Source organism: Pseudophryne corroboree, chromosome 4, assembly GCF_028390025.1.
Source record: "Pseudophryne corroboree isolate aPseCor3 chromosome 4, aPseCor3.hap2, whole genome shotgun sequence".
NCBI classification, from domain to species: domain Eukaryota; kingdom Metazoa; phylum Chordata; class Amphibia; order Anura; family Myobatrachidae; genus Pseudophryne; species Pseudophryne corroboree.
In genome coordinates this window covers 335,649,938-335,667,225 of record NC_086447.1, presented here as the reverse complement: position 1 = coordinate 335,667,225, position 17,288 = coordinate 335,649,938, and positions in this window count along the sequence as shown.

The following is a 17,288-nucleotide window of genomic DNA, read 5'->3' as shown; positions in this document are numbered from 1 at the left end:
TCCAGATCCCATGGAGCCGTAGGCACCACAAAGGGAGGCTGAATGTGCAGAACCCCTTTCAAAAAGGTCTGAACCTCAGGAAGAACAGCCAGTTGTTTTGGAAGAAGATGGACAAAGCAGAGATATGGACCTTGATGGAGCCCAGTCTCAGCCCCATATCCACCCCTGCTTGCAGAAAAAGGAGAAAACGACCAAGTTGAAACTCCACCGCCGGAAACTTCTTGGCCTCACACCAAGAAACATATTTCTTCCAAATGCGATGGTAATGCTTAGACGTCACCCCCTTCCGGGCCTGTATCAGGGTAGGAATGACTTTACTCGGGATACCCTTCTGAGCTAAGATCTGGCGTTCAACCACCATGCCGTCAAACAAAGCTGCGGTAAGCCTTGATAAGCGAACGGTCCCTGCAGAAGCAGATCCTCCCGAAGAGGTAAAGGCCGTGGATCTTCTAGCAGAAGATCCAGCAGGTCCGCGTACCAAGCCCTCTTTGGCCAGTCCGGAGCAATGAGGATTGCCAGAACCTTCGTTCTTCTCACGAGTTGAAGAACTCTTGGTATCAGAGGAAGTGGAGGGAACACATACACTGACCTGAACACCAAAGGTGTCACTAGTGCATCCGCCACTGCCTGTGGGTCTCTTGACCTGGAACAGTACCTCCGTAGCTTCTTGTTGAGGCGGGAGGCCATCATGTCTATGTGAGGAACCCCCCACCAACCGGTTACCTCCTCGAACACCTCCGGATGGAGGCCCCACTCCCCTGGATGGAGATTGTGTCTGTTGAGGAAGTTTGCATAACAGTTGTCTACGCCCGGAATGAAGATTACAGACATCGCCACCGCGTGCCTTTCTGCCCAGATGAGGATCTTTGACACCTCTGCCATGGCAGCTCTGCTCTTTGTTCCGCCTTGTCGGTTTATGTAGGCCACTGTGGTCACGTTCTCCGACTGCACCTGAACAGGATTCCAGGATGTTTATTGGGAGAAGTGACTCTTGAGCCGACCATCGTCCTTGAAAGGTTTCCCCCAGAGCGACCGCTCCCCAACCTCTTAGACTTGCATCTGTTGTCAACAGGATCCAGTCTTGAATTCCGAACCTTCTCCCTTCCAGAAGGTGTGGAAGTTGCAGCCACCAGAGGAGTGAAATCCTGGCTTTCGGAGACAGGCATATCCTCTTGTGCATGTGTAGGTGAGAGCCTGACCACTGGTCCAAGAGGTCCAGTTGAAAAGGTCGAGCATGAAACCTGCCGTACTGCAGAGCCTCGTAGGCGGCAACCATCTTCCCCAGAAGGCGTATGCATTGATGAACCGATACCCGGGTAGGCCGCTTTCTCTGCCAGGCGAAAAACCCTCTGCACTTCCATGTCGAGGATCATTCCCAGGAAAGACAGCCGCCTTGTCGGCTCCAGATGAGACTTTGGAAGATTCAGGATCCAACCGTGCTTCCTGAGCAGCTGCGTCGTGAGTGCGATGGACCGCAACAACCTCTCCCTGGATGACGCCTTGATCAGGAGATCGTCCAGATATGGAATTATGTTCACCCCCTGTTTACGGAGGAGAACCATCATCTCCGCCATCACCTTGGTGAAGATCCTTGGTGCTGTTGAGAGGCCAAACGGCAGCGCATGGAACTGATAGTGATCGTCCATCAGCGCAAACCTGAGATAAGCTTGATGTGGCGCCCAAATTGGAATGTGGAGGTAAGCATCCTTGATGTCCAGGGACCCCAGGAACTCCCCCTCCGACAGCCCTGAAATGACAGCTCTCAGAGATTCCATCTTGAATTTGAACTCCCTGAGATAAGGGTTCAAAGATTTTAAATTTAGAATAGGCCGTACTGAACCATCCGGTTTCGGTACCACAAAAAGGTTCGAATAATAACCCTTGTTCCGTTGTTGAAGAGGGACCTGAACAATGACCTCTGACACCACCAATTTCCTGATGGCTTCCAGAAGAATTGTCCTATCCGCCAGCAGAGCTGGGAAGCCTGACTTGAAGAAAAGGTGAGGCGGGGGCTCTTGAAACTCCAGTCTGTACCCTCTGGACACTATATCCAGAACCCAGGGTTCCAGACCCGACGACACCCAGACGTGGCTGAACAACCTGAGTCTCGCCCCCACCTGACCTTCCTTTAGGCCTAGCTGTCCACCGTCATGCAGAGGACTTAGGGGTATCAGAAGCGGGCTTCTGGGTTTGGGAACCTGCGGGAGCGGGTTTCTTTCCTTTGGCACGACCACCTCTGAAGAAGGTGCTTAAAGGCTTATTCTTTGTAGGCCTCGGGCCCGAAAGGACTGTGACGTGTCAGATGAAAAGGGCTTCTTCGTAGCCGGTGCAGCTGAGGGGAGAAAAGGAGACTTACCCGCGGTAGCCGTGGCAATCCACGCATCCAGCACCTCCCCAAATAGAGCCTGACCTTTGTACGGAAGGCCTTCCACACACTTCCTGGATTCCGCATCTGCAGATCAGTTGCGCAGCCAGAGACCTCTGCGAGCCGAGACTGACATGGAGGAAATCCCGCAGCCATGGAACCCAGGTCCTTCATGGAATCCACAAGGAACCCTGCAGAATCCTGAATATTACGCAAAAACAAATCAATGTCACCTTTGTCCAGCGAAGACGATTCCTCCTGCAGAGTGATCGACCACCTGGCAATAGCTTTAGCAATCCAAGCACAGGCTATAGTAGGCCGCAATATAGCCCCCGAAGCCGTGTAAATGGATTTCAGCGTAGCATCCACCTTGCGATCTGCCGGGTCCTTCAACGCGGTAGATCCCGGGACCGGTAAAACTACCTGTTTGGACAGCCTGGATACAGAGGCGTCGACTATCGGTGGGGACTCCCACCTCTTCCTGTCTTCCTCTGGGAAGGAAAAAGCCACCAACACCCTCTTGGGAATCTGGAATTTCGTTTCCGGAGTTTCCCATGCCTTTTCAAAGATAGCATTCAATTCCTTGGATGCCGGGAAGGTGAGGGGGGGCTTCTTATTATCTGTAAAGAAGGCCTCCTCCACCTGTTCCGGAGCGGTGTCTGAAATGTGTAAAACATCCCTAACAGCCTCAATCATCCACTGCACCCCCTTGGCAAGTGATGCTGGAGAAAGCTCTGGAGGGACCTGGATCCAGTGGATAGCGACTGCAGGCAGAGAAAATGTCGCTGAACGCTGCTGGGTCTGCTCTGAGGAGAAGCTTCGCCCCCTTCAATGGCGCCGGCTTCCCGCTCTCAAGAAGATTATACTGGCCTGGAGGATTTGGCTGACCTGGATCCGCAGACCCCGACATGCAGGAAACGACCAGTGCAGGGTACGGTGCTGGCCCAGGGCGCTCCCCCCCAGCGCCACACAAGGTACCGCTGAGCCTTCCAGGAGCGCGGTTAAGACCGCGCTCCTAACCCTCTAGCCACCCACTTCAGACTGTCCCCCCGCTTGCAAGGGGGGACAGTGATTTACTCGCCAACTTCAGGTCCTCAGGGGGTGGCGGCCAGCTGCCGGGGCGAGCGTTCCCCTGCGACGGGTCGTGATCGGACCTCTCTAAAGCTAGTGCCCAGTCAGCGGGAGCAGTGGCTCAAGACCCCGCGGGGCGGACAGTGCTTCCCCCCCCCCCCTCAGTCCCACGCTGCAGGGAGGCTGTTGCCAACAGCCTCCCTGTAAAATAAAAAAAACTGAAAAAGAAGAAATAAACTCTTTTACTAAGAGAACTCTGTAGAGCTCCCATAGCTGTGACCGGCTCCTCCGGGCACATTTTCTAAACTGAGTCTGGTAGGAGGGGCATAGAGGGAGGAGCCAGCCCACACTATTAAACTCTTAAAGTGCTAATGGCTCCTGGCGGACCCGTCTATACCCCATGGTACTAATATGGACCCCAGCATCCTCTAGGACGTTAGAGAAAATAAAAAATAGAAAATAAATGCAGAAAACTCTTCAGGAGTTTCAAAAAGCGTGACCGGCTCCTCCGGGCACATTTTCTAAACTGAGTCTGGTAGGAGGGGCAAAGAGGGAGGAGCCAGCCCACACTAGCAAATACTTAAAGTGCCCATGGCTCCTAGTGGACCCATCTATACCCCATAGTACTAATGTGGACCCCAGTATCCTCTAGGACGTAAGAGAAAATGGATATATAAACACTGGAAATAAATAAGGTTAAACATAAACTCAATTTGTGTTTCTAAAGGCTTTTACAAAGGTAAATAGGTATATAAAGTAGATTATACACAAAATTACATGTTGTTATATATAGAGATGAGCGCCGGAAATTTTTTGGGTTTTGTGTTTTGGTTTTGGGTTCGGTTCCGCGGCCGTGTTTTGGGTTCGACCGCGTTTTGGCAAAACCTAACCAAATTTTTTTTGTCGGATTCTGGTGTGTTTTGGATTCGGGTGTTTTTTTCCAAAAAACCTAAAAAACAGCTTAAATCATAGAATTTGGGGGTCATTTTGATCCCAAAGTATTATTAACCTCAAAAACCATCATTTCCACTCATTTTCAGTCTATTCTGAATACCTCACACCTCACAATATTATTTTTAGTCCTAAAATTTGCACCGAGGTCGCTGGATGACTAAGCTAAGCGACTCTAGTGGCCGACACAAACACCTGGCCCATCTAGGAGTGGCACTGCAGTGTCACGCAGGATGTCCCTTCCAAAAAACCCTCCCCAAACAGCACATGACGCAAAGAAAAAAAGAGGCGCAATGAGGTAGCTGTGTGAGTAAGATAAGCGACCCTAGTGGCCGACACAAACACCGGGCCCATCTAGGAGTGTCACTGCAGTGTCACGCAGGATGTCCCTTCCAAAAAACCATCCCCAAACAGCACATGACGCAAAGAAAAAAAGAGGCGCAATGAGGTAGCTGTGTGAGTAAGATAAGCGACCCTAGTGGCCGACACAAACACCGGGCCCATCTAGGAGTGGCACTGCAGTGTCACGCAGGATGTCCCTTCCAAAAAACCCTCCCCAAACAGCACATGACGCAAAGAAAAAAAGAGGCGCAATGAGGTAGCTGTGTGAGTAAGATAAGCGACCCTAGTGGCCGACACAAACACCGGGCCCATCTAGGAGTGGCACTGCAGTGTCACGCAGGATGTCCCTTCCAAAAAACCCTCCCCAAACAGCACATGACGCAAAGAAAAAAAGAGGCGCAATGAGGTAGCTGTGTGAGTAAGATAAGCGACCCTAGTGGCCGACACAAACACCGGGCCCATCTAGGAGTGGCACTGCAGTGTCACGCAGGATGTCCCTTCCAAAAAACCCTCCCCAAACAGCACATGACGCAAAGAAAAAAAGAGGCGCAATGAGGTAGCTGTGTGAGTAAGATAAGCGACCCTAGTGGCCGACACAAACACCGGGCCCATCTAGGAGTGGCACTGCAGTGTCACGCAGGATGTCCCTTCCAAAAAACCCTCCCCAAACAGCACATGACGCAAAGAAAAAAAGAGGCGCAATGAGGTAGCTGTGTGAGTAAGATAAGCGACCCTAGTGGCCGACACAAACACCGGGCCCATCTAGGAGTGTCACTGCAGTGTCACGCAGGATGTCCCTTCCAAAAAACCCTCCCCAAACAGCACATGACGCAAAGAAAAAAAGAGGCGCAATGAGGTAGCTGTGTGAGTAAGATAAGCGACCCTAGTGGCCGACACAAACACCGGGCCCATCTAGGAGTGTCACTGCAGTGTCACGCAGGATGTCCCTTCCAAAAAACCCTCCCCAAACAGCACATGACGCAAAGAAAAAAAGAGGCGCAATGAGGTAGCTGTGTGAGTAAGATAAGCGACCCTAGTGGCCGACACAAACACCGGGCCCATCTAGGAGTGTCACTGCAGTGTCACGCAGGATGTCCCTTCCAAAAAACCCTCCCCAAACAGCACATGACGCAAAGAAAAAAAGAGGCGCAATGAGGTAGCTGTGTGAGTAAGATAAGCGACCCTAGTGGCCGACACAAACACCGGGCCCATCTAGGAGTGTCACTGCAGTGTCACGCAGGATGTCCCTTCCAAAAAACCCTCCCCAAACAGCACATGACGCAAAGAAAAAAAGAGGCGCAATGAGGTAGCTGTGTGAGTAAGATAAGCGACCCTAGTGGCCGACACAAACACCGGGCCCATCTAGGAGTGTCACTGCAGTGTCACGCAGGATGTCCCTTCCAAAAAACCCTCCCCAAACAGCACATGACGCAAAGAAAAAAAGAGGCGCAATGAGGTAGCTGTGTGAGTAAGATAAGCAACCCTAGTGGCCGACACAAACACCGGGCCCATCTAGGAGTGGCACTGCAGTGTCACGCAGGATGTCCCTTCCAAAAAACCCTCCCCAAACAGCACATGACGCAAAGAAAAAAAGAGGCGCAATGAGGTAGCTGTGTGAGTAAGATAAGCGACCCTAGTGGCCGACACAAACACCGGGCCCATCTAGGAGTGTCACTGCAGTGTCACGCAGGATGTCCCTTCCAAAAAACCCTCCCCAAACAGCACATGACGCAAAGAAAAATTAAAGAAAAAAGAGGTGCAAGATGGAATTGTCCTTGGGCCCTCCCACCCACCCTTATGTTGTATAAACAGGACATGCACACTTTAACCAACCCATCATTTCAGTGACAGGGTCTGCCACACGACTGTGACTGATATGACGGGTTGGTTTGGACCCCCACCAAAAAAGAAGCAATTAATCTCTCCTTGCACAAACTGGCTCTACAGAGGCAAGATGTCCACCTCATCATCATCCTCCGATATATCACCGTGTACATCCCCCTCCTCACAGATTATCAATTCGTCCCCACTGGAATCCACCATCTCAGCTCCCTGTGTACTTTGTGGAGGCAATTGCTGCTGGTCAATGTCTCCGCGGAGGAATTGATTATAATTCATTTTAATGAACATCATCTTCTCCACATTTTCTGGATGTAACCTCGTACGCCGATTGCTGACAAGGTGAGCGGCGGCACTAAACACTCTTTCGGAGTACACACTTGTGGGAGGGCAACTTAGGTAGAATAAAGCCAGTTTGTGCAAGGGCCTCCAAATTGCCTCTTTTTCCTGCCAGTATAAGTACGGACTGTGTGACGTGCCTACTTGGATGCGGTCACTCATATAATCCTCCACCATTCTTTCAATGTTGAGAGAATCATATGCAGTGACAGTAGACGACATGTCCGTAATCGTTGTCAGGTCCTTCAGTCCGGACCAGATGTCAGCATCAGCAGTCGCTCCAGACTGCCCTGCATCACCGCCAGCGGGTGGGCTCGGAATTCTGAGCCTTTTCCTCGCACCCCCAGTTGCGGGAGAATGTGAAGGAGGAGATGTTGACAGGTCGCGTTCCGCTTGACTTGACAATTTTCTCACCAGCAGGTCTTTCAACCCCAGCAGACTTGTGTCTGCCGGAAAGAGAGATCCAAGGTAGGCTTTAAATCTAGGATCGAGCACGGTGGCCAAAATGTAGTGCTCTGATTTCAACAGATTGACCACCCGTGAATCCTTGTTAAGCGAATGAAGGGCTCCATCCACAAGTCCCACATGCCTAGCGGAATCGCTCCGTGTTAGCTCCTCCTTCAATGTCTCCAGCTTCTTCTGCAAAAGCCTGATGAGGGGAATGACCTGACTCAGGCTGGCAGTGTCTGAACTGACTTCACGTGTGGCAAGTTCAAAGGGCATCAGAACCTTGCACAACGTTGAAATCATTCTCCACTGCGCTTGAGACAGGTGCATTCCACCTCCTATATCGTGCTCAATTGTATAGGCTTGAATGGCCTTTTGCTGCTCCTCCAACCTCTGAAGCATATAGAGGGTTGAATTCCACCTCGTTACCACTTCTTGCTTCAGATGATGGCAGGGTAGGTTCAGTAGTTTTTGGTGGTGCTCCAGTCTTCTGTACGTGGTGCCTGTACGCCGAAAGTGTCCCGCAATTCTTCTGGCCACCGACAGCATCTCTTGCACGCCCCTGTCGTTTTTAAAAAAATTCTGCACCACCAAATTCAAGGTATGTGCAAAACATGGGACGTGCTGGAATTTGCCCATATTTAATGCACACACAATATTGCTGACGTTGTCCGATGCCACAAATCCACAGGAGAGTCCAATTGGGGTAAGCCATTCCGCGATGATCTTCCTCAGTTGCCGTAAGAGGTTTTCAGCTGTGTGCGTATTCTGGAAACCGGTGATACAAAGCGTAGCCTGCCTAGGAAAGAGTTGGCGTTTGCGAGATGCTGCTACTGGTGCCGCCGCTGCTGTTCTTGCGGCGGGAGTCCATACATCTACCCAGTGGGCTGTCACAGTCATATAGTCCTGACCCTGCCCTGCTCCACTTGTCCACATGTCCGTGGTTAAGTGGACATTGGGTACAACTGCATTTTTTAGGACACTGGTGAGTCTTTTTCTGACGTCCGTGTACATTCTCGGTATCGCCTGCCTAGAGAAGTGGAACCTAGATGGTATTTGGTAACGGGGGCACACTGCCTCAATAAATTGTCTAGTTCCCTGTGAACTAACGGCGGATACCGGACGCACGTCTAACACCAACATAGTTGTCAAGGCCTCAGTTATCCGCTTTGCAGCAGGATGACTGCTGTGATATTTCATCTTCCTCGCAAAGGACTGTTGAACAGTTAATTGCTTACTGGAAGTAGTACAAGTGGGCTTACGACTTCCCCTCTGGGATGACCATCGACTCCCAGCAGCAACAACAGCAGCGCCAGCAGCAGTAGGCGTTACACGCAAGGATGCATCGGAGGAATCCCAGGCAGGAGAGGACTCGTCAGAATTGCCAGTGACATGGCCTGCAGGACTATTGGCATTCCTGGGGAAGGAGGAAATTGACACTGAGGGAGTTGGTGGGGAGGTTTGCGTGAGCTTGGTTACAAGAGGAAGGGATTTACTGGTCAGTGGACTGCTTCCGCTGTCGCCCAAAGTTTTTGAACTTGTCACTGACTTATTATGAATGCGCTGCAGGTGACGTATAAGGGAGGATGTTCCGAGGTGGTTAACGTCCTTACCCCTACTTATTACAGCTTGACAAAGGCAACACACGGTTTGACACCTGTTGTCCGCATTTCTGTTGAAATACTTCCACACCGAAGAGCTGATTTTTTTGGTATTTTCACCAGGCATGTCAGTGGCCATATTCCTCCCACGGACAACAGGTGTCTCCCCGGGTGCCTGACTTAAACAAACCACCTCACCATCAGAATCCTCCTGGTCAATTTCCTCCCCAGCGCCAGCAACACCCATATCCTCCTCATCCTGGTGTACTTCAACACTGACATCTTCAATCTGACTATCAGGAACTGGACTGCGGGTGCTCCTTCAAGCACTTGCAGGGGGCGTGCAAATGGTGGAAGGCGCATGCTCTTCACGTCCAGTGTTGGGAAGGTCAGGCATCGCAACCGACACAATTGGACTCTCGGATTTCGAAGAACGCACAGTTCTTTGCGGTGCTTTTGCCAGCTTGAGTCTTTTCAGTTTTCTAGCGAGAGGCTGAGTGCTTCCATCCTCATGTGAAGCTGAACCACTAGCCATGAACATAGGCCAGGGCCTCAGCCGTTCCTTGCCACTCCGTGTGGTAAATGGCATATTGGCAAGTTTACGCTTCTCCTCCGACAATTTTATTTTAGGTTTTGGAGTCCTTTTTTTACTGATATTTGGTGTTTTGGATTTGACATGCTCTGTACTATGACATTGGGCATCGGCCTTGGCAGACGACGTTGCTGGCATTTCATCGTCTCGGCCATGACTAGTGGCAGCAGCTTCAGCACGAGGTGGAAGTGGATCTTGATCTTTCCCTAATTTTGGAACCTCAACATTTTTGTTCTCCATATTTTAATAGGCACAACTAAAAGGCACCTCAGGTAAACAATGGAGATGGATGGATACTAGTATACAATTATGGATGGACTGCCGAGTGCCGACACAGAGGTAGCTACAGCCGTGGACTACCGTACTGTACTGTGTCTGCTGCTAATATAGACTGGTTGATAATGAGATGTAGTATGTATAAAGAAGAAAGAAAAAAAAACCACGGGTAGGTGGTATACAATTATGGATGGACTGCCGAGTGACGACACAGAGGTAGCTACAGCCGTGGACTACCGTACTGTACTGTGTCTGCTGCTAATATAGACTGGATGATAATGAGATGTAGTATGTATAAAGAAGAAAGAAAAAAAAAACCACGGGTAGGACTAGGTGGTATACAATTATGGATGGACTGCCGAGTGCCGACACAGAGGTAGCTACAGCCGTGGACTACCGTACTGTACTGTGTCTGCTGCTAATATAGACTGGTTGATAATGAGATGTAGTATGTATAAAGAAGAAAGAAAAAAAAAACCACGGGTAGGTGGTATACAATTATGGATGGACTGCCGAGTGCCGACACAGAGGTAGCTACAGCCGTGAACTACCGTACTGTGTCTGCTGCTAATATAGACTGGTTGATAATGAGATGTAGTATGTATAAAGAAGAAAGAAAAAAAAAACCACGGGTAGGTGGTATACAATTATGGATGGACTGCCGAGTGCCGACACAGAGGTAGCTACAGCAGTGGACTACCGTACTGTACTGTGTCTGCTGCTAATATAGACTGGTTGATAATGAGATGTAGTATGTATAAAGAAGAAAGAAAAAAAAAAACCACGGGTAGGTGGTATACAATTATGGATGGACTGCCGAGTGCCGACACAGAGATAGCTACAGCCGTGGACTACCGTATTGTACTGTGTCTGCTGCTAATATAGACTGGATGATAATGAGATGTAGTATGTATAAAGAAGAAAGAAAAAAAAAACCACGGGTAGGTGGTATACAATTATGGATGGACTGCCGAGTGCCGACACAGAGGTAGCTACAGCCGTGGACTACCGTACTGTACTGTTTCTGCTGCTAATATAGACTGGATGATAATGAGATGTAGTATGTATAAAGAAGAAAGAAAAAAAAAACCACGGGTAGGTGGTATACAATTATGGATGGACTGCCGAGTGCCGACACAGAGGTAGCTACAGCCGTGGACTACCGTACTGTACTGTGTCTGCTGCTAATATAGACTGGATGATAATGAGATGTAGTATGTATAAAGAAGAAAAAAAAAACCACGGGTAGGTGGTATACAATTATGGATGGACTGCCGAGTGCCGACACAGAGGTAGCAACAGCCGTGAACTACCATACTGTGTCTGCTGCTAGTATAGACTGGATGATAAATAATGATATAAAAAATATATATATATCACTACTGCAGCCGGACAGGTATATATTATATAATGACGGACCTGCTGGACACTGTCTGTCAGCAGAATGAGTTTTTTAATTTTTATAGAATAAAAAAACACCACACAAGTCACACGACGAGTGTACTTTTTCAGGCAGACATTCAATCACAATATACTATACTGGTGGTCAGTGTGGTCAGGTCACTGGTCACAGTGGTCAGTCACACTGGCAGTGGCACTCTGGCAGCAAAAGTGTGCACTGTTTAATATGTACTCCTGGCTCCTGCTATAACCTATAACTGCACCCCAGTCTCCCCCACAATTAAGCTGTGTGAGCACAGTCAGATATTATACATAGATGATGCAGCACACTGGGCTGAGCACAGATATGGTATGTGAGTGTGACTGAGTCACTGTGTATCGTTTTTTTCAGGCAGAGAACAAGAACAGAACGGATTATTAAATAATAATAAATTATAAAACTGCACTGGTGGTCAGGTCACTGGTCATCAGTCACTAGTATAACTCCTCCTAAGCTCCAGTAAGTAAATGAAGTGTCTCACTCTCCTATCTATTTTAATTTCTAAACGGAGAGGACGCCAGCCACGTCCTCTCCCTATCAATCTCAATGCACGTGTGAAAATGGCCGCGACGCGCGGCTCCTTATATAGAATCCGAGTCTCGCGATAGAATCCGAGCCTCGCGAGAATCCGACAGCGTGATGATGACGTTCGGGCGCGCTCGGGTTAACCGAGCAAGGCGGGAAGATCCGAGTCGCTCGGACCCGTGTAAAAAAACATGAAGTTCGGGCGGGGTTCGGATTCAGAGAAACCGAACCCGCTCATCTCTAGTTATATATTCTACAGAAGTGCAGTATGTGCAAAAGTATAAATGGAATAATCACCTAGGTGTGCCAATTTTCACAATTCATCTATAAGGAAACAAAACATTTATACAAATAGTTAAATTACATATTGTACACAGTCAACTCACATTATTATGACCACCTCCTACATTTGACGTCGGCAGCGCGTAGCTCATAAAGTACATCATATGCCAGCGTGGTGGGTATATACGGCGTGCGATAGGCCGTCTGCTCACATATCACTGGTTCCTGTCATGGGTAAAGGGGGCGATTTATCGCAAAAAGGGTGATTATCGGCTTTCAGGCCAAGGTTGGCAGTATTTCTGAAACAGCGCAGTTTGTGAACTGTTATCGTGCTGCTGTGGTGACGATGTATCGTGTCTGGATAAATGGCACCATTACGAATAACTAATGTGGAAACTGCGGAGCACCATGTGCCATTGATGTGAGAGGAGAACGTCGGCTATGTAGGTGTGTGTAACAACTGACACACTACAGTGGAGTAGCTCACCGTCAAAATAAACCTGGGGGCTACCAGTCGTGCGTTTAAAATTACAGTTCCAGCTAGCTGCTGTCCGTGTTACTGTGGCTATTAGCTGGTGGTCATAATAATGTGACTCGACCGTGTATATTTCTATAAACATTAAAAATAAGAATTTACTTACCGATAATTCTATTTCTCATAGTCCGTAGTGGATGCTGGGGACTCCGAAAGGACCATGGGGAATAGCGGCTCCGCAGGAGACTGGGCACAAAGTAAAAGCTTTAGGACTAGCTGGTGTGCACTGGCTCCTCCCCCTATGACCCTCCTCCAAGCCTCAGTTAGGATACTGTGCCCGGACGAGCGTACACAATAAGGAAGGATTTTGAATCCCGGGTAAGACTCATACCAGCCACACCAATCACACCGTACAACTTGTGATCTGAACCCAGTTAACAGCATGATAACAGAAGGAGCCTCTGAAAAGATGGCTCACAACAACAATAACCCGATTTTTGTAACAATAACTATGTACAAGTAATGCAGACAAGCCGCACTTGGGATGGGCGCCCAGCATCCACTACGGACTATGAGAAATAGAATTATCGGTAAGTAAATTCTTATTTTCTCTAACGTCCTAGTGGATGCTGGGGACTCCGAAAGGACCATGGGGATTATACCAAAGCTCCCAAACGGGCGGGAGAGTGCGGATGACTCTGCAGCACCGAATGAGAGAACTCCAGGTCCTCCTCAGCCAGGGTATCAAATTTGTAGAATTTAGCAAACGTGTTTGCCCCTGACCAAGGAGCTGCTCGGCAAAGTTGTAAAGCCGAGACCCCTCGGGCAGCCGCCCAAGATGAGCCCACTTTCCGTGTGGAATGGGCTTTTACAGATTTTGGCTGTGGCAGGCCTGCCACAGAATGTGCAAGCTGAATTGTACTACAAATCCAACGAGCAATCGTCTGCTTAGAAGCAGGAGCACCCAGCTTGTTGGGTGCATACAGGATAAACAGCGAGTCAGATTTTCTGACTCCAGCCGTCCTGGAAACATATATTTTCAGGGCCCTGACTACGTCCAGCAACTTGGAATCCTCCAAGTCCCTAGTAGCCGCAGGCACCACAATAGGTTGGTTTAAGTGAAATGATGAAACCACCTTAGGGAGAAATTGAGGACGAGTCCTCAATTCTGCCCTGTCCGTATGAAAAATTAGGTAAGGGCTTTTATAGGATAAAGCCGCCAATTCTGATACACGCCTGGCTGAAGCCAGGGCTAACAGCATTACCACTTTCCATGTGAGATATTTCAAGTCCACAGTGATGAGTGGTTCAAACCAATGTGATTTTAGGAATCCCAACACTACATTGAGATTCCAAGGTGCCACTGGAGGCACAAAAGGAGGCTGTATATGCAGTACTCCCTTGACAAACGTCTGAACTTCAGGAACAGAAGCTAGTTCTTTTTGGAAGAATATCGACAGGGCCGAAATTTGAACCTTAATGGACCCTAATTTGAGGCCCATAGACAGTCCTGTTTGCAGGAAATGCAGGAATCGACCCAGTTGAAATTCCTCCGTAGGGGCCTTCCTGGCCTCGCACCACGCAACATATTTACGCCAAATACGGTGATAATGTTGTACGGTTACATCCTTCCTGGCTTTGATCAGGGTAGGGATGACTTCATCCGGAATGCCTTTTTCCTTCAGGATCCGGCGTTCAACCGCCATGCCGTCAAACGCAGCCGCGGTAAGTCTTGGAACAGACATGGTTCCTGCTGGAGCAGGTCCTGTCTTAGAGGTAGAGGCCACGGGTCTTCCGTGAGCATCTCTTGAATTTCCGGGTACCAAGTCCTTCTTGGCCAATCCGGAGCCACGAGTATAGTCTTTACTCCTCTCCTTCTTATGATTCTCAGTACTTTTGGTATGAGAGGAAGAGGAGGGAACACATACACTGACCGGTACACCCACGGTGTTACCAGAGCGTCCACAGCTATTGCCTGAGGGTCCCTTGACCTGGAGCAATATCTGTCCAGTTTTTTGTTGAGGCGAGACGCCATCATGTCCACCTTTGGTTTTTCCCAACGGTTTACAATCATGTGGAAGACTTCTGGGTGAAGTCCCCACTCCCCCGGGTGAAGATCGTGTCTGCTGAGGAAGTCTGCTTCCCAGTTGTCCACTCCCGGAATGAACACTGCTGACAGTGCTATCACATGATTTTCCGCCCAGCGAAGAATCCTTGCCACTTCCGTCATTGCCCTCCTGCTTCTTGTGCCGCCCTGTCTGTTTACGTGGGCGACTGCCGTGATGTTGTCCGACTGGATCAATACTGGCTGACCCTGAAGCAGAGGCCTTGCCTGACTTAGGGCATTGTAAATGGCCCTTAGTTCCAGGATATTTATGTGAAGTGACGTTTCCATGCTTGACCACAAGCCCTGGAAATTTTTTCCCTGTGTGACTGCTCCCCAGCCTCTCAGGCTGGCATCCGTGGTCACCAGGACCCAATCCTGAATGCCGAATCTGCGGCCCTCTAGGAGATGAGCACTCTGTAACCACCACAGGAGAGACACCCTTGTCCTTGGAGACAGGGTTATCCGCTGATGCATTTGAAGATGCGATCCGGACCATTTGTCTAGCAGATCCAACTGAAAAGTTCTTGTGTGGAATCTGCCGAATGGAATCGCTTCGTAAGAAGCCACCATCTTTCCCAGGACCCTTGTGCACTGATGCACTGACACCTGGCCTGGTCTTAGGAGTTTCCTGACTAGGTCGGATAACTCCCTGGCTTTCTCTTCTGGGAGAAACACCTTTTTCTGTACTGTGTCCAGAATCATCCCTAGGAACAGCAGACGTGTCGTCGGAATCAGCTGCGATTTTGGAATATTTAGAATCCATCCGTGCTGTCGTAGTACTATTTGAGATAGTGCTACTCCGACCTCTAACTGTTCTCTGGACCGTGCCCTTATCAGGAGATCGTCCAAGTAAGGGATAATTAAGACGCCTTTTCTTCGAAGAAGAATCATCATTTCGGTCATTACCTTGGTAAAGACCCGGGGTGCCGTGGACAATCCAAACGGCAGCGTCTGAAACTGATAGTGACAGTTCTGTACCACAAACCTGAGGTACCCTTGGTGAGAAGGGCAAATTGGGACATGGAGGTAAGCATCCTTGATGTCCAGAGACACCATGTAGTCCCCTTCTTCCAGGTTCGCTATCACTGCTCTGAGTGACTCCATCTTGAACTTGAACCTTTTTATGTAAGTGTTCAAGGCTTTCAGATTTAAAATGGGTCTCACCGAGCCGTCCGGCTTCGGTACCACAAACAGCGTGGAGTAATACCCCTTTCCCTGTTGTAGGAGGGGTACCTTGATTATCACTTGCTGGGAATACAGCTTGTGAATGGCTTCCAATACCGCCTCCCTGTCGGGGGTAGACGTTGGTAAAGCAGACTTCAGGAACCGGCGAGGGGGAGACGTCTCGAATTCCAATTTGTACCCCTGAGATACTACCTGCAGGATCCAGGGGTCCACTTGCGAGTGAGCCCACTGCGCGCTGAAATTCTTGAGACGGGCCCCCACCGTGCCTGAGTCCGCTTGTAAGGCCCCAGCGTCATGCTGAGGACTTGGCAGAAGCGGGGGAGGGCTTCTGTTCGTGGGAAGAAGCTGTCTGTTGCAGTCTTTTTCCCCTTCCTCTGCCCCGGGGCAGATATGAGTGGCCTTTTGCCCGCTTGCCCTTATGGGGACGAAAGGACTGAGCCTGAAAAGACGGTATCTTTTTCTGCTGCGAGGTGACTTGGGGTAAAAAGGTGGATTTCCCAGCCGTTGCCGTGGCCACCAGATCCGATAGACCGCCCCCAAATAACTCCTCCCCTTTATACGGCAATACTTCCATATGCCGCTTGGAATCCGCATCCCCTGACCACTGTCGCGTCCATAATCCTCTTCTGGCAGAAATGGACATCGCACTTACTCTTGATGCCAGAGTGCAAATGTCTCTCTGTGCATCTCGCATATATAGGAATGCATCCTTTAAATGCTCTATAGTCAATAATATATTGTCCCTGTCCAGGGTATCAATATTTTCAGTCAGGGAATCCGACCAAGCCACCCCAGCACTGCACATCCAGGCTGAGGCGATTGCTGGTCGCAGTATAACACCAGTATGAGTGTATATACTTTTAAGGATATTTTCCAGCCTCCTATCTGCTGGCTCCTTAAGGGCGGCCGTTTCTGGAGACGGTAACGCCACTTGTTTTGATAAGCGTGTGAGCGCCTTATCCACCCTAGGGGGTGTTTCCCAACGAGCCCTAACCTCTGTGGGAAGGGATATAGTGCCAATAATTTTTTAGAAATTAGCAGTTTGTCGGGGGTAACCCACGCTTCATCACACACTTCATTCAATTCATCTGATTCAGGAAAAACTACGGGTAGTTTTCACACCCCGCATAATACCCCTTTTTGTGGTACTTGCAGTATCAGAGATGTGCAAAACCTCCTTCATTGCCGTGATCATGTAACGTGTGGCCCTACTGGAAAATACGTTTGTTTCTTCACCGTCGACACTGGAGTCAGTGTCTGTGTCCGTGTCGACCCACTGAGGTAACGGGCGTTTAATAGCCCCTGACGGTGTTTGAGACGCCTGGACAGGCACTAACTGAGCTGCCGGCTGTCTCATGTCGTCAACAGTTTTCTGTAACGTGCCGACACTGTCACGTAATTCCTTAATTACGGCCATCCATTCAGGTGTCGACTCCCTAGGGGGTGACAT